Here is an 18,119-nt window from a genome sequence, read left to right as displayed (position 1 = left end):
TAGAAACCTGGGAGTCATTTTGGGACACTTTTCTTTCTTTCTTTCTTTTCTTTCTTAGATTTTGTTTATTTGAGAGAGAGAGAGTGTGTGTGTGTGTGTGTGTGTGTGTGTGAGAAAGAGAGAGAGAGAGAGAGAGAGAGCATGAGAAGGGGGAGGGTCAGAGGGAGAAGCAGACTGCCTGCCAAACAGCCCGATGCCGGACTCGATCCTCGGACTCCAGGAACCTGACCTGAGCGGAAAGCAGTCTCTTAACCAACTGAGCCACCCAGGCACCCTTTTGGCACTTTTCATTCCCCCACCTTTCACATGCAGCCAATGATTAGGCACTTATAGATCTAATTCTGATTGATGTCCTTGATCCACCGTCTTCTACTCTCCCATACCTGCAGACTGGTTTTCACACACCCTCTGCTGCTGCCTTCTTCCCACACTGCAGCCAGAAATATCATTTGCAAACACGAATTGGATCGAGCGCAGTTGGAGTCTCTCCAACTCTTCAGTGGCTTCCTTTTGTCTTTAGGATTAGGTCCAAAATTTTCACCATGGCCCTCAAGCCATGTACCCACATCTCCTTCAGCACTTAGTCGCCTCATTCTAGCCACAGGTGGAGTCCCTTCCTACCCAAGAGCCTTCAAACCTGCGGTTTCCACAACAACAAGTGCACTCCCCACCCCTTTCCCTTTGTTGTCAGACCTACTCTTCCTTATTCTTCAAGGCTCGGATTAAATGTCACTTCCTCAAAGAGATCTTTTTTACCCCTAGAGCAAACAGACACATCCCATTGTTAACACACTCTCATAACTCCCAGGTTTTCTTCTAGCAATCATCGCAGCTGTGATTAATACAGATCTTCAATTCTAAGCCACTTGCTTCACAATTTAACTTGCCAGCTGTCAGGCAGAAGAGGAAGTAGTGATGTGAGCATTGTTGCCCGCACACATTAGGATCTAATTTTTCAGAAAGGGGTATCTCTTGACCCAATTCTACCCTCAGCTATTTCCAGAGTTGAAATTTAGTTTGGATTTGGATTCCAACTTAGAGCTTAAAATATCTAAAAAATACTATATTGTGGCACACAGAATGACAGCACCCCATAAGGAGAAGGCTTCCCACCTAATGAAATTTAGGGCAGCTGAAACCACCAGCTCAGAATCAGTGAGAAAAAAAAAAATGGTGGTAGATTTTCAAAACTGGGAGAGGGCGGTTTCTCTGATTAAAACTTAGCGCAGAAGTCTCCAAAAACTGTACAGTCCCAGGGAGGTACACTTATCTGGTTGGAGTTTTACTACAGGCAAACTTTTAAGAACAGCTATTTACCTGCAAGTGGTAGTATGGTTCAGAACAGTGAGAACAAAACCCACTTCGAAATACAGTCAGAACTCTGTTTTTCCGTATTCTTTGCAATTATCCTTTCATTCCTAACGGTGTTTAGATTGCGAAGAACAGCCGCTTTCGCCATTGTAAAAGGCATTACTGCAGATGGTGAAGACGGGTACATAAACACACTTCACCCAGAAGGTTAAGGTCAAAACTCAAGCTGATTGCGAAGCACAAAAACAAAAAAGAAAAAAAAAAAAAACTGGATAAATGTACGCTCTGGTGTCCCTTAGCATCTGAAAAGCTGATACTAAGTCACTGCTGTACAGTGGGAGCTCTGCTCTGAGGAAAAGAGGGCCACTAGCTGTGTAATTTTTAAAATGACAGCCTTTGGTAATAAGTGCCTGAGGACAGTCCCTGGAATATCCCGCAGGCATAGGCCATTACCTGAGTCATAGTAAAGGGGCTCAGTAGTTAGGTAAGAGGTCTGGGATGGTGGCGGGGGGGGTTGCGCTGCAAACTTTGGTCACTTTCACCTGGACTGTGGCGAGCTTGGAAAAGTATTGGCATCCCAGTCATCTCCACTGCGCCCATGCACTTGGAGTCTACACCTCGCTCCCCCGGGAAGGTGCTGGGAGCGGCCCTCAATCCCATCCCCTACTGGTGCACCCCCTCGTCTCTCCGTCCTCGGCGAGGCACGGCGCCTTCAGCGAGGCTCTGCGCAAAGGCAAGCACAGAGTTACAGACGCCTTGGTTTTCATTCCAGTCTGCGAGAAGGAAACACGAACGCAGCCACCAGGAGGCCCCTGGTCTGAGCACAGAAATCATGAGTCATAGATTTGGGGGTTCGGACCTAGGAGCAGCTGGCGATGGGGATGGGCGTGGGTCTGCGGGGATGACAGGGCGCTGCGGAAAGGCCAACAGTCCCTCTCTCCCGGGTATGGTTCCCTAAAGATTCCCCGCGTCCTCTCCTCCAACCCGCCCCCGGGCGGCGGCTTCCAGGGTGCGGCCGGGGGTCGGGGAGGGGCGGTGCTCGCGCTCCGGGTCGCCGCCCCCGCGGCCACATCACCAGGCGCTCGTTTCCCCTCGGGCGGCGGCGGGGCTGCGCGTGCGCGGGGCGGCCGCGCGGGGGCGGGGATCGAGCGAGCCGCGGGCGCCGGCTCCCGGGCTGTCAGCGCGGGGCCGCGAGGGCGCGAGGAGGCGCGCCTGCAGGAAGGAGCCGCGGCCGGGGGCAGCCGCCGCGCCGCCGCGGGGGCACTAGGTGAATGCTCCTTCCACCCCCCGCCCCGGGTGCCGAGGTCGCGTCTGAGGAGGCGGGGTCCCCTCTGCTCACACCGGCCGGGGCGGCCGCGCTCCGGGGCAGGTGATAATGGAGGGGAAGTCTGGGCTTTGGCCGCGGCGCGGGGTTCGGGCGCATCCCAGGTACTGGAGGGAGGTGGGGTGGGCCCGGGCTGGGACCCTGCGGCCGGGGCGCGGGAGGGCGCGGGAGGGCCCGGGCTGTGCGGGGCGGCCGCGCGCCCCTCGGGAGCCGCCGGGTCCCCTCCCCAGGGGCCCCCGCGCCTACCCCACCTCGGGCGGGACGGCGGGCTGGCCCTGGGCGCGGACGGGGATGCCGGGCAGCTGCGGGCGGGCGGGCGGCCCCGGACGCTGGGCCCTGCAGCGGGGGTGGGGGTGGCTGCGGGACCCGTGGAAGGTGAGCTCGGATGGAGACGCCGCCCGGCGGGCTCGGGCACACCCCAGCTCCACCGCTTCGGGGCTCGGCAGTTGCTTCGTCTCACCTCCTTCTCTCATTCTTTTAAGTGAGTGAAATGTATCTCAATTAAAAAAAAAAAATAATGAATTCTGGAATGCTGAAAAGAAATTTTAAAAATAAATAAAAATTAAAAAAAACCCCAAACATTCATCTGCATTGGGCGATTACGTTTTTGAATTACATTTACGAATTCGAATTACCTTTACGAATCTGTTACACATATATGTCATCTTTCTGTAAGTGAACACTTGTTTTTTTTTTTTTTTAATTGAGATACACTGCCCATACCATAAAATTCATCTTTTTAAAGTGTGGCTTTTACTCCAGTCACAAAGTTTTGCAACTGTCACCACTATCCTGAACATTTTCATCACCTCAGAGTGAAACCCTGTACCCATTAGCAGTCATTTCTCATTTCTCCTTTACCCCACCCTCTGGCAGTTGCTAATCTACTTTCTTTCTCTATGGATATGCCTAGTCTGGAAATTTCATATAAAAGGAATCCTACAATATGTGGCTTTTGGTGTCTGGCTTCTTTGACATAGCAAAATGTTTCCAACGTTCATCCATGTTGTAGGGTGTATCAGAACTTTATTCTTTTTTATGGCTGGATAATATTCCATTGTATCAGTGTACCATAATATCACATACTGTTTATCCATTCATGGACATTCAGGATGTTTCCACTATTTTGGCTCTTGTGAATAATGCTGTTGCCATCAACATTTGTGTGCAGGTGTTTTTTTTTTTAAGATTTTATTTATTTATTTGAGAAAGAATGAGTGAGAGAGAGCATGAGAGAGGAGAAGGTCAGAGGGAGAAGCAGACTCCCCAAGGAGCTGGGAGCCCAATGCGGGACTCGATCCTAGGAGTCTGGGATCATGACCTGAGCTGAAGGCAGTTGCTCAACCAACTGAGCCACCCAGGCGCCCTGTGTGCAGGTTTTTATGTGAGCATATGCTTTCATCTCTCTTGGGTGTCTGCGTGTTTAACTTTTTGTGAAACTGCCGAACTTTTGTATAGTAGGGGGCATCCTTTTACATTCCGGCCAAACGCTGTATGAAGGTTCCAGCTTCTCCTCGTATTCACTGACACTTGTGATGATCTGTTGGCTAGTTCTTGTTACAGCCATTCTAGTGGGTGTGAAGTGATACTGATTTGCATTTACCTCAGGACTAATGGTGTTGTGGGTCTTCTCATGTGCTTACTTGCTCTTCGTATAGCTTCTTTGGAGAAATGTCTTTTTAAATCCTTTGCACATATTTTGATGTGATTATCTGTTTTCTTTCTTCCTTTCATGTTGGGTATTTTTTTATTGTTGTATTATGTTATTTATTTATAGAAAAAAATTTAGGTTTGGGGGCTATTACTGACCAAAAAAAGCCAACCAACCTGATAGCAGGCAACATAATGCTTCTACTTGGGGAAAGTGGAGTAAGGGCCATTAATGTTTTCCAGAATACCTTAGCTGTCAATTCTTGATCATCTTTCCTCCTGTTTTCCTTTCTATTCTCTTGAGAAAAGCCACAAAAGGTATGCTATGACCAGATTGAAGAGAGACCACACACAGCTGGTGTTTTCATATATTCAGTGCTTGGTTTGAAAACAGTCCCAGTTATCACTTTAATTACAAATAATTTATTTTGATGGCTGGCTAAACAAAATACTAAAAAATGGCAAACGCTAGTTATTCAGTTAAAATTTCATTTGCTTAACTTCTCAGGCAAAGATCTTGTTTTCCTAAGTTTTTGTAGTCTTTTATTACAGTTAGACCCATCTGTGGGTGGCAAATAAATATTTTTGGTGGCACTGGAGTTAAGAGCCATTATGGCTCAATGAATGCAGCTAGGCTTCTTTTGTGGTTAATTTCTGAGTACACACAAATTCAGTGTTAGCCTTAGCTCTTTTATAGCAAAAACCACTGAAAAAGACATGGCACCTGCCTCTCAGGAGTTCAAGCTCATTTTCCTATTGCTCTAATGTAACTGTTCAAAAAAATTTTACTTCCAAATTTCAGAAGTGTTATAGAAAATAAAACTAAAGATTTCCAAATGGAATTATGGATAAGCAACTGATTAAAAGTATGAAGGTCAGTCCAATCCTGCTTCTCAACTACTAAATTATAAAACAATGGAAATGTTATTTAACCCTTTTATGCCTCACTGACTTTCTTAGTAGAATGAATAAGTTCAGTATGTAACCTGAGTGTCTGTTTTTCTTTTAGCTAATGGAATGATTATCAGAATATTGGAGATAACCTGTCCAACCTAATAGTGATTGTTACTAACTCACCCAATGGTTATAAACGTCTCCCAGAGCTACAGATGTTTTCCAAGCTGGCCTTCTTCACACTCTGGAGTTTTTAGGACTTACTGAGGACTGAATGTCGAGGGCAGTGTAAAATGGGAACAGTTTTGGGGACGGGATCCCTGAGAAATGCTGGTCAGAGCAGACCTGCCTCCTTTATAGTGAGCATCTAGGCACCTCACATCTTTTCTCTGAGATTACTATAATTACATTTCTATAGCTTAAGAATAATGTATGTGTGTGTGTTTTAAAATATATATGAAAATAAAACATATGTATCTCCAGTAGGGATCAAAGGCTAGGACTGTCAGTCAGTTATTCTATTATAATGTAAATGGATTTAATCAAATTGCTTTCCCCCTGATCAGCTACACTGAGGAAATGGGAATTTTGACCTGAGTAAAGATAGGAGAGGTAAGTAGTAGGGGATCATATTACATTTCAGAGGTTTGACAAAATTTGCAGTATTTCTAAAAGTGTGGGTGTTGAAAATGGAGATCTTTGGATAGCATAAAAGCTCTGGAAGAAGAGAAAAGAAAAACAAGAATGAGAATTTGGAAGAAAAGGTTGTGAGATATTAAAATAGATTCAACTTATGTAGACATTTTTTGCCCAAGAGAAATTCTAGATAGGAAAAGGTAGAAGAACCTTCTTTATTTCACTCCTCTTCCCCTTTCCCCCACCTTGCTTCTCCATGGTACTCTTCTCCTAGGACCCAGAAGTCAGACTGCAATGAATACTGTTCACGTGTAAGCTTTTCAGTATGCTAATTATATTCCCCTGTCTCCACATTCTGGTCAAGTTGAGATCAGGGTCAAGAAACCAGATGAAGATTAAAATGCTGTTAAAATATAGTTTCACTGTTATTTCTGGTAAAGCTGAATTGGAGAATTTAGTTTAGATCTGTGCTTACTCTTTTCCTTCTTAATTTACCTACCCAGAGGAAACTGTAGCACTTAAAAAGCTGTGGGTCAGGTCTCCCCTACAGGGAGGGAAAGTTCTTGATTAGGAAGTTGCCCTCCTAGGAGTTGGAATGGAAAGGAAAACTTTCCTTGAAGGCATCCAAGTGGGAGAGAGCCAGTGAGAGTTTGGGGGAGGGGCTTGTCTGGAATATTGACCTTTATCCCTGTCTCAGCCCTTAACAGTCACTTTCTCCAGGAATTGCTGATGGGGTAAAGAGAAAGAAAAGCGCCCCTTTAATCCCATGTTCTTCTACTTAGGGGAGTGAAAGTCCTGTTGTCTTTGTAGAGCGGGAAATACGGAGGTCCTCTTATCAGTTAACTGTGTCGTGTGTGTTTTGTAGGCTAGCCTAGGAACTTAATACTTTACAAAATAGGAACTGAGAATTTATTTTCCTTGGAAGTAGCTAAACCTCTGAACAGTTTTTAAGTGGCTGATCTTTTCATTGTGTGGTTAAATACATAGATTATTAAGTCTATATCATAACTTTTTTACTCCTCGAATATTTACAGACTGTCGAATATGTAATAGGCACTAGTCTAGGCCCTTGGGATTCAGCAGTGAAGACAAATGAGTCCTTGCTTTCATGGAGTTTGCAGCCTACAAAGACAACTAGTGCAGAACAGTTACAGTAGAGTATAGTAAGTGTTAGAAAGTTTGGGGTACTTTGGGACCACAGAGAAGGGAGACCTCATCTAGGAGGGTCGGGGAAGTGATGGTTAAGAGCTAAGGTCACAGGGACACCTGTGGCTCAGTTGGTTAAGCTTCTGCCTTTGCCTCAGGTCTGGTGAGCCTGATTCTCCCTCCACCTGCTGCTCCCCCTGCTTGTGCTCCCTCCCTCTCTCTGACAAATAAATAAAATCTTAAAAAAAAACAAAACAAAACCAACTAAGGTCACAAAGTAGAATAGGAGGTAGCCACGTAAAAGCAAGAGTTTTCAGGAAAAAAGAACATAATGCAAAGGTCAATAAGAGAGAGGGTGGTATACTAAAGTATTTTTCAAACTGCAGACGCCTAGGCACTCACGAGTAGACTGTCAGTTCAGTGGAGTGGGTTGTGACCTGCATTTTAAAAAAGAAATCACATAGAAGCACGTATGTCACACATAGTTACTAGATTGTGATATGTAAACTTTGAAAATCTGCAACAGGCGAAACAGAGAAAAAACCCTGTGTGACGACAGCCAGAGGTCTTGGGTGGGTGGGGATGATAATAAGGCAGGATTTAGTTAGGCTTATTAAAGAATTGGCATTTCTCTTAGAGGAAGTGAGAAGCCACTGAAAGTTTCAAGAAGGGCCTAAATAGATGAATATTTTCTAAAGATCCCTCTGAGTGCCCAGGCTTTCTCTGTTTGAATATAAAATACAAATTCTTTGGCTCCATGTTGCAGGTATCCCAAAGTTAGTTCTAATCTATTTTTTCTAAAGAATCCTTCCACTATTTTTGGTATTGGAACCTCCCATTTCATAAAGATTTATAGTCTGCCTCAGTGCCTTTGCACTGATGGAAAGGTCTGCAAGAGTCGATCTTGCTTCAGTTTTACTCATGTTGAACCGCTGGTATTTAGCTTAGTGCTTGGTACCCAGTAGGGACTAAGCAAATCTTTGTTGATAGAGTCTAAACAGTCTTAATTTTAAAACTGTTACATACTAGTAGAAATGACCTTGGCCATTTCTAATAATACTTGCTTTTGGAAAAAGGAAAAGGTTTCATTGGAAATTCTTCTTTTTTCCGTTGGAATCATGTTAGTGATAGAACCATACTGATTTACTTAAAAGGTAATTTAACAAAAAGCACTCTTATATTAAAACAGTAGCAGAGAGATGAAAAAGAACAACAGACTCTCTGATCTGGAGTTTTTCTTCCCAGGGAGTGCAGAGCAGTGACAGATTATTGACGAGAGGAGGCAACCCAGTGGTCATTTGTATTTTGTTTGGATAGGCATTTTTCTGAGCACTCACCAAAAGACAGTTTTATAAAGATGGCTAGGAGGAAAGAGAATAAATTAGATTAAAATGTATCAATCTTATGAGCTTAATGGAGAGGTAACAGAAAATAAATTTTGGTCTTAAAAGAAGTAAAAGCAGAACATCCATATACCCCAAAGAACTAACAAATAAGAATCTAATGATGTCAATTTGTTGCCAGAGAATGATTGTACTGTCACAGTACTGTGACTTCACAGAATTCGATTGTGAAACCCAACTGTGAAGGAAAAATTCTTTAAGTGTACGGTTTTGATAAGTGGCAAGAGAAGTTATGAAAAATTCATGAAAGGTAGATTTCAAGTTCTGATTCAGATTTCTCTTTAGTATACTTTTGAGATGTGAAAACTTGGCTAATTAGTTTTGTAAATTAGATTTTATGTAGCTTAAACATGAGTGCTGGAATCTAATTTTGCTAATATAGGATGGCTTTTTAAAGATACTTACTGCATTTTATATTTTTATGTTCTACAGAGTCCTATTTTAAACAGTGCATCGTAGAACCTCAATTGAAACTGCCAACTTGTCTAAATTTATGCTAAGGAAATAATTCTAAATATGGGAAATTATTATGCACAAAGATGTTCATTTTCATTACAGTGTAATTTAGCTAAGAAAATGTTCTGCTATAGGGAAATGATTCATTAAAATGTGTCAATGCACTTGAAGTTTAACCATTAAAAGTGCTATTTCTGAGCAATGGTCTCTTATTTATTACTTTTTAAATTAAAAAATAAAAAGTGCTCAATATGAGCAAAAATTCAAATAATACAAACATATGCAAGATTTAAAAAGGGAGAAAAGGGTATTTCAAGTCCTTCCTTACTGTACACCCCACCCCCAACATAGGCCAACCTGGTTCTTAGAAGTAAATACTCTGAGCACTTTGGTATCTGTCCTTCCAAACTTTTCTCTAACCCAGTAGTTTTTGAATTTTGCTCCCAGGAGGGGGCTCCTGGTTCTTCTCAAGTTGGGTAGCTGAAGACCAAGTGGGTGGGAACCAGGTTGCGAAACCCTATACCGCTTCGTTTGTTCCAATTTTATATATAGGGATTTCACATAGGGTTTAATTTAAAAAAATAATAGCTCTGCATTAAAACTAAGTGTTTAAGAACTATGGGCCTAATTTAGAAAATGAAGTCCTAAGTCCCCTAGGAGATTCCAGATCAGGAATTCCAGAATTTACCCAGTCTACCATTTTGCTGCACGGTGATGGGAATGTTCCATACAGACCTGTCTGTTTATTTCTCCAGTACTCTTCTCGCTGCTAACCAGTCACCTTGTCCTCCCCCCACCACCCCTGCCTTTTTCTCCCCCATCTCTCTAAATCTTAGTTGTCCTTTAAGGTTCTGCTCACCATTTGTTTTGTTCATTCCTTCTTTCAACATATTTTTAGTGAACACCCACATTTTTACTAATACTGAATGGGAAATATGTAGAATTTTGTATCAAAACCTCATAAACTAGTAAAGGATGACCTTCATGTAGGTAAAGGCAATAATGTTTTTAGCAAAGTAAGGGCATTGAGGGGTGGGCAGGTACTAAAAAAAGAAGTGGTCTCTTCCTTCTGCAGTTTTATGGGGCCCTTATTTAAAAAAGGCACTTTATGATACAGCTACATTTCTGGGTGATCAGTAAATACTTGCTCATTTATTAGTTGAGTAATTAAAGAAAATGCAGAGTTCACCTGTGAATTCAGGATCAACTTTAAGAAGGAGTGATTTTCATTCTTGAGCAATCAGCTGTGTTAAAGAACTTGAATCCAGTTTGCTGGATTAATATCTCTTTTTAAAATGGTAGATGAAAATGAAAAAATACATCAGAGATGATATGTAAACCTAATAATGGTATTACAGCTACTTCCTATTCCAGCTTTCATTTTCTTTTTTTTTTTTTTCTTTTAAAACACTGGTTTTCTAAAGAACTGTCTTGTCTGGGATATGTAAGTACTGTGTAGTGTATGTACGTAGTGGTCAGTATATGTACGCAACACTTTATAGCTTGCTGGCAGTTTAATTAATTAAATTAAAAGTAGGATGGGATAGAGGCACCTGGATGATGCAGTCAGTTAAGTGTCTAGCTCTTGGTTTCAGTTCAGGTCATAATCTCAGGGTTGTGAGACCAAAACCTGCTTTGGGCTCTGTGCTGAACAAAAGTCTGCAAAAAAGTTTCTCTCTCCCTCTTCCCATCCCCGCCTTGCTGTCTCTCTCTCAAATAAATAAATAAATCTTTTTTTAAAAAAAGGCTGTGATAAATTATATAAAAGGTAACTATTAAACCTCAGTTGATTTTTAAAAGACAATTGGAACAGAACAGTGGACCTGCAAATTACAAGCCGGGGGTTCAATACAGCGATATATAATATTTTTGTGATCATATGGCATTGTATATTCCTTAATAAGGGGAAAAAGGGATGGAAAATTAGGTTTTGAACATTTTATAAAAGTATAGAAAGAATGATGACTAATGATGCTGATAATTAACATTTTTGAGGGCTTAATACACTGATCTACATACTTTACGTGTATTAAGTCACTTATCTTCAGAAAAACCCAGTGAGGGAGGGTTTTTTTTTCATGAGGAAACTGAGGTATAGAGGCATAGCTCCCACAGCTAATGAAAGTCAGAATTTAAGCCAAAGCAGTTTGACTTTGGAGCCCAAACTCTTAACTACTGTCAGTATCATTAGTGTGTTGATACTTATTGAATTGAACATTGGATTTTTTTAAAGAAAATCATCTCTCTCAATTGAAGTGTGGAGATTTGCTGTATAAGTCGCTTGGAATTTCCCTCTAAAATTACTCAATGCAAGTCCTGTTGTTGATTAATTCATTTAATGAAAGGATAGCAAATAGCTCAGGAAGCTTTGTACAGTTTCAAATATAGCATAAAGCATTTGCCAGTGATTTCGCATCACATACTTGGCTGAAATCTGTATACTCGGGTATGGGAGTCTGTGCTAGATTTTATAATCTGAATTTAAAATCATGTTACTCTTGAATCATTAAGTTCTCTACCTGAAACTAATACTGCACTGTATTAGTGTAATTGCACTCACTGAAATTTAAATAACAACTAGGAAAGAAAATTAAATCATACTACTCTTTAGGACATAACCTACCCCTTTCTCAATCCTGTATAGGCAATCTAAGCATGCGTTTCAGCATTAGCAAAGAAGCACCAAAAGAGAAAAACATTAATGTTCTGTAATTTTTAAAGAAAAAATGAGGTGGCTTTTCTGGGAAAAATCATACCTTTTTGTGACTCTTAATGCGTTTGGAGTTATTATCATTTTGAACTATATATGGTGGATTGTTGGGGAGACACACCATAGACTCGGTGGTAATCTGGCCTTGCTTTGGAGCGTCATGGGACAGATGCAGTAACTTATTCACAATTATCTAGCAAATATAAATGAAATGGCTATAAAAAATGGAAAAATGAATACAGAATGTCAGTTATCTGGCAGTGTTTAGGATGTGTTCATTAAATGAAGACCTTTTAGTTGCGATGGTCATACTGGGGAATGAGTGGAGAGGGAGAGGTAGCAAAGAAAGTGGCAATTTTGGAACTCCTAGGAGTTTTAGAAGGAGGAAATTGCAATAACCATCAAAAGTAACTTTGTAGATATTATTGATAAGGCAATTTGGGGGATGTTTTATGAAATGCAAAAAGCAAGATATAAAATAATATGTACAATATGAGCCTATTTTTGTATTATACATATATGGAGAAAAAGTATCGTAAAAAAAGAGTTACATATACCAATATGTCATCAGTGATTATCTCTGAATAATGGGTTTCCAGAATAAACAATTTTTATGTATCCTTGTTTTTTTTTCTTTTTTCATGAAGACCTATTGCTTCTGTGAGAAAAAGCAAAGTAATTAAAAAAAAAAGAAAAGAAAACCTCTGTGCTAGTGGATATCAGAAGCACAATTTCAAATGAGCTGGGAAAGAAGGAATGGTAGGACATATTTGAGCAAAGACCATCATGACAATGCAGTTGGTTTTTAGGTGGCTTTGAGGGTAGTTAGCTTGAACTTGAAGTTGAACTTAGAGCTTTTCCCCTCCCATTTTTTTAAAAAAACTGATATTTGAATAAAAAGGTGCACAGCCCCGGCCAAAGGGTAGAGGAGAGACTTGATTGCAGGGAGTAAAGATATGGAGGCCATTGTTTCAGTTCACTGCCAAGATAATTGAGTAACATAACACTGTGTACTTGCCATTTACCTAATCTGCGTAGTCCCTTTTACTGACTCCCTGCACTTGAACTCCACAGCACTCTGGGAGGACTCTTAAGGGAAAGTGCAGTTTGGGAAGGTAGAAGATCAGCGTCATCTCCCTGGGTGGTGCCCTTGTGAGGGTGTCCTACCTAGGGAAGGTGATGTGAGGCTCCCACCTGAGGAACGCCGCAGGGAGGGTGCTGGCCTGTTTCCTAACTCTGGAAGGTAGTGTAATTTAGTGTGGCCTGTGCATGAGTGTGCTGCTTCACCTGTGAGATAGGGGAGAGTATGGGGAGGTAGACAGATAGATGTGCTTTGAATACATAGTTGAAATGAGATACCGTGAAAGTTACGGGACACTCCAGGTCTTAAAATGTAGAAGAAAAATGCCAACTTTACATGGGGAAAACCACGTTTTCCTTTCATTTTTCTTAAAAACAAGTTTTCTTTTTCTTTTAAATGTTGGCGTGTTAGCTTCCTTTCTTCCTTTCTCTGTTCTTAAAAATAGGATTTTCTTTTTCTTTTAAACTTTGGCACTTTGGCATCCCTTCTGCGCCTTAAAATTCTGGAAGCTTTCATTTTCAGTTTTCAGTTTAATTATACAGAGAGCTAAGTGTATATTTATGTTGGTCCAGAAGTGGGTTTGCATTTTTAGAATTGAATTCTCTCTAAGAATATAAGCATGTGTTATAGGGGAAAGTATGAAAGTATACTTTTGTATGAATTCTGAATAATAATTTTTACTCATTTGAAATGCGGATGAACTTATAACTTACTTTCTCAATTTAAGTATTTCAGATTCAGAAGAGCCAGAGAAAACTGGATCGGAAATGTATTTATGTTTTATTCTTATGTACACTGTTTTACATAGAAGTGTTGAATCAGTTTATAAAAAGCAACACCTACAAGAAATGTTGGTTTAAAAAAAAAGAATTACGAAACTGGGACCAGAGAAAATAAAACTAGGAGTTTAACATTAAGATGAATAAATTGATCATAGATTTGAATTTCTGATGTACCTGTAAGTTTCCTCACTGCTGAAGTAAAAAAAAAATAAACGTGGCTCAATATTTATTAAAGAAAAGTAAACATACCAGTTTTCAGTAGCAAGGCTATCTGCGAATTGTGCTTTAGTTTGATTCATTAGCTTGTTTTGGCGTGGCCTTCTAAATAAAGTCTCATATGACCTTATACATGAATGACTGATGAGAAGGGGATGTTCTCAGCAGTAGTTCTCAGGAAATTAATGAATGTCGATTGCTCGTCAGTTAAAGGAGAGAGTCATTAAGTGGCAGTTTTTTAATAAGATACATGTAAGAAATGTTTAACATAGAGTAAGAGAAATATACTCCGTTTTATTATTGAAAAGCAGTTTCTCAACTTCAAAACAGGGTTCTCTGAACTCCTCACTATCCAACTATTCCTGAAGTGTTTTCAAATCATAGCTCTGGCGGATATTTCTGGTAATAGCTGGCTTCCTGTGTTATAGAAAGAATTTGTAAATGCTGTGAATTTATCAGAATGTCTAGTTAAATGATTGAATCCCCCCTCCCATTTTTTAGTTGGTCGGTTTGATAGGGACTAGATACAATCTAACCGATGGCACTTGGTAGGATAAATTGTACTTTGTTTATGCAGTACCCTTAGTTCTTTGGACACACACGTATTTATTCTGTCAACATTTTCTCAGTAAGTAGAAATGGTTTAACTGCAGATTGTGTTTTAGTTGATTCAGTAGCTTGTTTTGGCATGTCCTTCTAAAGCATTCTTCCAAAAAATAAATTAACTAACTAGTGACATTGAGGTTGTGATTCTGAAAACAAAGTCAGTTGCTCTGAGTCTGGTTTTCTTTGAAAAACTGTTTGAGATGTGTGGAGGATTTATTATACAGAAGATTTATTATACCCACTGATTATTTCTCTGGGTGTAAAACAAATTCTTTACAGATGTTTGGTATATAGGCATATAGAATTAATAAATTTTATGGTATTACTTTTTTCTCTCAGTGGACAGTCTTGGAAGTGAGTGAGTGTTTTATGCAGTCAGCTAGTTTTTGGATATCAGTAGCTGAATCATGTCCATGACTGCTCAAGCTTTTGTGTTTGTTAGGGAATTATCAGGACCACCAATTTTACGGCAATTCAGTGCTACTAAAATGGCAGTTAATTGTCCTTTTGCTTCTCCCAGTTTTTCCTAACTTGCCAAGAAAGTTTGATATCACTCCCTCCTACCTAAATGGAACTTTTGTGAGTGCTTACATTCAGTTTAAGTCAAAGAACTCAAGATTTTTAAAAGAAGCTAATTATGTATTTTAGCCAAAAAAAGGGGGGGGGAAGCAGGAGATATTTTCACGGTACTTTAGAGGTGAGCCTTTTAACCAGGGAGGACAGTATTTGTGAAGAAATGTGTCTTAAATTTCAGTTTATAAGTACTTAAAAAAAAAAGATTTTATTTATTTATTTATTAGAGAGAGAGTGAAAGACTGTGTGTGTGTGGGTTTGAGGGGAAGGACAGAGGGAGAAGGAGAGAGAATCCTAAGCCTACGGGGCTCCCAGCACAGAGCCGGACATGGGATTTGATCCCAGAACCCTGAGATCATGACCTGAGCCAAAAGCAAGAGTTGGGTGCGTAACCAACTGAAACACCAGACACCTCTCAGTTTCTAAGCACTTTTATTTATTTTTATTTTTTTAAAGATTTTTATTTATTTATTTGACACACAGAAAGTGAGAGATCACAAGTAGGCAGAGAGGCAAACAGAGAGAGAGGGAAGCAGTTTCCCTGCTGAGCAGAGAGCCCGATGCGGGGCTCGATCCCAAGACCCTGAGATCATGACCTGAGCTGAAGGCAGAGGCTTTAACCCACTGAGCCACCCAGGCAGCCCTTCTAAGCACTTTTAAGGGAGCTGAACAATGATAAAAATTTATAAGATACATAAATTACTATAACTCAGCTGTTGTTTGGACCAATTTGAGACTTACACTTAATAAACTCTGTGGGATAGTTATTGAATGGGTTCACCTGCATTCCTTAGAATTGTTACCGTGGGCAGTTCCTATTCCTTGTTTAGCTGCAGGACATTAGCAGAAGACATTTGTATACTTTTTTTCTAGTTATCTATTCTTAACTGGATACAATGAATTATATACCTCTGCCAAGCAGCGATAGTGCATTTGGAATTCTTGAGATTTCTTTTACATCACCATACTGATTTCTCTTGAGGGCCAGGTGGTCTATTAAAATACCACAGGTAATGCAACCTGTCCTTTCTGTCATGGGGGAATGGGCATTAGACAACCAAATGGATACCTTTCATTTTTAAAAATGTTTATCTTTTTTAAACTGTTAAGTGATAGGAAAATTGCTAACTATACTTTTGACATTTGACTATTCTTTCCTTTCTGTACCCTTAGTCTTACACTAATTTGGGTAGATTTCTTTGAGGTTGGATACTTTTATCATTGCCTGTTGAATGAGATGAAAGTCCCTGGGTGTTAGGAACATTTGGGTAGAAAGTAGAGAATTGGAAAAGTTGAATAAAGGAAATTGTATTGAATAAAGGAAGCAGAGAAGAGAGGATAATTTACCTGGTTTGGGTAATCTAGTAGAAGGCACTGAGTCTGTGTGAAACATTAGGAACCCCAAATAAGCAATGGAAGTAATCCATTTCAGTGGATGAAAATGATGAAATCAAAGGGCTAAAAATGGGAAATTATTTTAGTAATAGATGTAGGGCTAGCTTGAATGGAGAAGAAAGTTTTTCAGTATGAACTCAGTAGTTGAGCTGTCAAGGTCTCTGATATCCATAAATGGGATTAGAGTGTCCTCTGGATTCTGATGAGCACCCAAGGGAGGCAGGTTTGGCATGAGGTCACAGCAGAATGACAGAGAGTGGTGTCGGGGTGAACACAGGACAACCAGAGGGATATGTTTAGGAGCTGTGTGGAATATGTGCTGATTTGATGGTAAATTCTTTGGGAAAAGGGAATTGTAGATAAGAAATGGAGAAGCTCAAACCACAAGTGACTCTTAATCTCACAAAACAAACTGAAGGTTGATGGGGGGAGGGGGACTGGGGGGTGGGGTTATGGACATTGGGGAGAGTATGTGCTATGGTGAGTGCTGTGAAGTGTGTAAACCTGGCGATTCACAGACCTGTACCCCTGGGGATAAAAATATATTATATGTTTATAAAAAAAAAAAAAGAAATGGAGAAGCTGAGGTTCAGGTAATGAAACTGATACTTAAAAGGCTATTAAACATCATTTTTGCTTAAATGGAAGGAGTTAATCATTGATAGAGGTTGGTGAACATTTAAGTTTACACAGATTTAGAGCTTAAAATAAAAATAGTTAAAGAAAACTGAACAGCCATAAAGTCAACCTGCTGTTTGGGTCCTGCACAAAGCAACTTAAATAATTTGACATAATCCTTCTTTATGAACCGATTCTACGATTAGACAGTTAAGTATTTAATTGAGTATTCAAAAGAATGAACAAATTTTTTTAAAGATTTTATTCATTTATTTGAGAGAGTGAGAGAATGAGACGGGAGGAGGTCAGAGCAGATTCCCCATGGAGCTGGGAGCCCGATGTGGGACTCGATCCCGGGACTCTGGGATCATGACCTGAGCCGAAGGCAGGTCATGAGCCACCCAGGTGGCCCCTGAACAAATATTTTTTGTGAAACAAGGAAACAGTTTATATATCAGCTGAGCTCTGGTTTTGTTTGCCATAACCTTCCTGAAAGCTAATTTAACTGACCACCTAATACATCCTGTTTGGTTACTACCCGCTTTTGAATAACAAAACACAGAAGAGATATACTCAAAGAAAAAATGAAAGGAGCAGAGTGCACACAATTTATACAAATATATACAGTTTATGTAAATATATTTATACAAATAGAAAATACCCACCTGATGGACAGATTTTGGGATTTTTTATTAAATGTTATAATACTGGTAACAGGAACTCAAAACATTTTTGTTATGGGAATATAACAAAGTATTAAGCTCTCATTTAATGCCTTTCTTAGTAAGGAGGCATGACAGGCCTGCCTCACAGCTCTGCCAGATTTTTCAAGTCTATCATTTAACCTTTGCAATGCAACAGGATGCTTCCTCCAGCACAAGGAGCAGATTTTCTCCGAGATAATGGTTTAGTAAATCAACACACATATAATACTCTGGTTTTTCCCAATTTTTAAAAACAAGCAATTTGAACATTAATGTTTTTCATTTTTGTAACTGAAGTTTAGTTCATAAGGGGTGTCTGGTATTTCTATTCCTTTAAATCAGTCGGTCCCTGATGTGTCTCTGTAGACGAGGGCTGTCCCATGACAAAACTGTGATGGGGATCATGGAGTGAATTCTTTATAAATCTCAGTGTATTCAGTGGAAAGGCTGTCTTTTAGTCCGAGATTTTGCCCCTTCTGCGTTCTTTTATTTCATTTTTTAAGTTTTAATTTATTCATTCATTTTAAGTAATTTCTTCCTCAAATGTGGTGCTCGAACTCACAACCCCAAGAACAAGAGTCGCATGCTCTTCCAACCCAGCCAGCCAGGCGCCC

The 18,119-nt window shown here is 40.2% G+C and overlaps 1 protein-coding gene across 5 annotated transcripts in view; it reads left to right on the top strand.

Moving 5' to 3' along the window:
- The first annotated feature begins 2,455 nt into the window (after positions 1–2,455).
- The window catches only part of SLC41A2 (solute carrier family 41 member 2), a 114,354-nt gene continuing 98,690 nt past the window's right edge, over positions 2,456–18,119 (top strand). For 2 of the 5 annotated variants that reach the window (XM_032836515.1, XM_032836510.1), the window contains exon 1: positions 2,457–2,680. The gene's annotated coding sequence lies outside the window, so the exon portion shown is untranslated. The other 3 variants (XM_032836514.1, XM_032836513.1, XM_032836512.1) reach the window with 3 other exon arrangements.

This window comes from Lontra canadensis, unplaced genomic scaffold (genome assembly GCF_010015895.1).
Source record: "Lontra canadensis isolate GAN:19392208 unplaced genomic scaffold, GSC_riverotter_1.0 scaffold93, whole genome shotgun sequence".
NCBI lineage: Eukaryota > Metazoa > Chordata > Mammalia > Carnivora > Mustelidae > Lontra > Lontra canadensis.
This window is presented reverse-complemented; position numbering and strand designations above follow the sequence as displayed.